The sequence below is a fragment of the Gossypium raimondii genome, chromosome 6 (assembly GCF_025698545.1).
Source record: "Gossypium raimondii isolate GPD5lz chromosome 6, ASM2569854v1, whole genome shotgun sequence".
Classification (NCBI taxonomy): domain Eukaryota; kingdom Viridiplantae; phylum Streptophyta; class Magnoliopsida; order Malvales; family Malvaceae; genus Gossypium; species Gossypium raimondii.
In genome coordinates, this window is record NC_068570.1 from 22,150,380 (window position 1) to 22,153,506 (window position 3,127).

The window sequence follows — 3,127 nt, forward strand, 5'->3', positions numbered from 1 at the left end:
CTAGTACGAGATGTTATCCAATTTAACTTACCAATTCGGAGCATAAAAAAAATTGCTTTTAAAATTAAATTCACTGTTCACAACAAAACTGTCTACCTGCGTGACTTTTACTAATTTAATTATAACTCGAGTTACAGAACTCAAAATTTAAATCCGTAAATTTTCCCTGAAACTAGACTCATATTACTACTTACCATAAAATTTTCAGAATTTTTGACTTGGCCAATTAGTACAGTTTATTCATTAAAGTATCCCCTGTTTCACAGCTCGACAGATCTGACCTCTCGGCACTAAAAATCAATTATCTCTTTGTACAGAATACATATAAGGTTATCGTTTTTTCTTTTGAAAATAGACTCACTAAGAAATCTACACATATAAATTATGACCCATAATTCTTTCTGTACAATTTATAATGATTTTCTAAAGTCAGAACAGGGGACTTCAAAAACCATTCTGACCCTGTCTCACTAAAATTCAAATATCTCAAAATACAGAATTCCTTTTCCTACATCGTTTCTTTCATATAAAAATAGACTTGATAAGCTTTAATTCTATATATAAGTCACTCTCTAATTCCATTTCTACTATTTATGGTGAATTTTTACATTCACGTCACTGCTGCTGTCAAAGAAACTGCTTCTTTGAATTAGTTACCATTTACACATACATAATACCAAAACATAATCTTTACTAACCATTTCAATAGCTAATCTTAGCCATATCATTTGAACATGCTCAAAATGATTAAGACTCTATACATGCCATAGTTTAAACGTTTTGAAAAGCACATAGTACCGAGACGATTATGATAGTGTGATACGAGCTCCGACGATCCCCACTTCGATCAAGTTCAAATTACTATAAAACAAAGGAAAAGAAGAAAGGTGTAAGCTACCAATAGCTTAGTAAGTTACATGTAAATAATAGGTACTCATTTAACAATTAACACTTTTAACATATAACTAATCAAAACATTTCTTAGCAATTTCAATCATTTACAAATGCACAATCTTACCAAATCACTTGCATATACATTTTCACACTTTTATCACATATACTCATTCTTTCAATTGTACCTCATAACCACTTCATTTCATATTCACTTTAATTCATTATTAATCCCGTTGAACACTTGGAATATACACGGATACGTAGAGATTTAGCACATAAGTGCCACAATTGATATGTAGCCAAAGCTACCACTGATATGTAGCCGGTTACCACTTGAATGTAGCCGGCTTACCACCGAAATGTAGCCAAGCTACCATCGATCAATAACACCGAAATGTCCACGGGCCGCTCTCACAAAGCCGTCGGTGTCTCGCAACACATGCTAGACCACCCAGCACCCGGGACTCACTGTAACACTGTAACACTGGTCTCTAGTGACATGTCACTTGTATCCACTTCTATTCCTAAGTTCAACCGGGAATTTACACTTAACACTTTATTTTAAACACTTTTTCACTTGAATAATTCATGAATAATTTTCCTTTCACATTCAATATTGATTCACATATCAAATATAATTCACAATTTATAAAAATATAACTATTATTTACACATAACTTACCTCGGATGCAAAACGACTATTTTTTGTAATTTAGTCGATAACTTTCTCTTTTCCCCGATCACTTGCACTATTTCTTCTTTCTTGATCTATATTAACACAATTTAATACATTTTATCAACATTTCATTCAAATACAATTCATACACAACATTTTGGCAAATTTACATTTTCCCCAAAACTTTTCAAAATTCCACTTTTGTCCCTAAGCTCGTAAAAATAAAATTCACTAAATTCTTAAATTTCAAACTTCACTAAATCATATTTCATGCTCATAACAGCCCTCAATTTCACAAAATCACAACTTTATGCACACTTTACCTTCTTTCACAATTTAGCCCTTTTTCAACATTTTCATTGAAATTCATCTAGTAAAACTTGTAGTTAACACTTCAAACATTCATTATCTAACATCACTAATCAATTTACAATTATATCATGAATGGGTCAATTTTAAACTTCAATTTCATTTAAATTAAATGGTAGAAACATGAAATTCAAGCATCAATAAGCATAAAATACGAAAATAATCAAAAACGGGGCAAGAAATCACTTACAATTGAGCTTAGGAAGTTCAAGAACCCTAGCTATGGTGACATGAATTTTTTTTTGGCAGCAAACGTCTGATTTTAAGAAGATGAACACTTGTTTTCATCTTTATTTTGTCTTTTATTCAATTTGGACAAAATGCCCTTGACCCATTACTTAGATATTTTCTAGAAATACCCTTTTGTGTCCATAACACTAATTCATGGTCTAATTGCCACATAAACACTTCCAATTTCATGCAATAATTCAATTAAGTCATTTAATCACTAATTAGACACACTTTGCATTTTTCTCGATTTAGTCCTAAAAATTCAATTAGGCACTAAATCATTAAAATTTTCTATCCATATTTTCACACAATATTTCAATCAATCAGTAATTAATAAAAATTTATAAAATTAAACTATTTCACCTCGGATTTGTGGTTACGAAACCACTATTCCGATTAGGCCCTATTTCGGGCTATCACATAACATGAATATGCTAGGATAATTACAACATTCGACTTAATTCATTTTTCATCATGCTAAACAATGTTCCGGAAAAATTCCATGGCAACTCAATCATTCATTAACTTGGAATTTAATATAATTTCTTTCGAAATCTTATACTTAGAAAAACATGTATATTTCTATGTCCATATTTAACTAAGGATTCCTTAAAGTTCATGTAAAGTAACAGGGATGAGTTAGGTTTGAAACAATTTAATCACACAAATCTAAAAGTTATGCAAGGTAATAAAGCTATTTCAAGTTATTACGAACCTTTAATTTAATCGGATTAGGATCTAAATTAAGCATGCACCTTCCAATTATTGCGTCCATTCCATTAATCACCATCTGTTTAAAATTGATTAACTAATTCTAATGCATTTAAACATATTTTAATGCATGAAATACATAAATGATTTTAATTGGAAGCATGAAAAACTGAGGCACAGAACATCATAGACATGAATAAAATGAACTTCATGAAATTAATGCAATCATTCTAGCCAAAACAAAAT

General features: G+C 30.5%; 1 long non-coding RNA gene across 1 annotated transcript; it reads right to left on the minus strand.

The window, feature by feature from the left end:
* Positions 1–590: 590 nt before the first annotated feature.
* LOC128041826 (uncharacterized) lies at positions 591–2,181 on the minus strand. The gene is made up of 3 exons (XR_008196707.1): positions 2,130–2,181; positions 1,577–1,662; positions 591–861 (listed from the first exon to the last, which is right to left on the minus strand). It is a non-coding gene; the product is annotated as an uncharacterized LOC128041826 (long non-coding RNA).
* Positions 2,182–3,127: the final 946 nt, after the last annotated feature.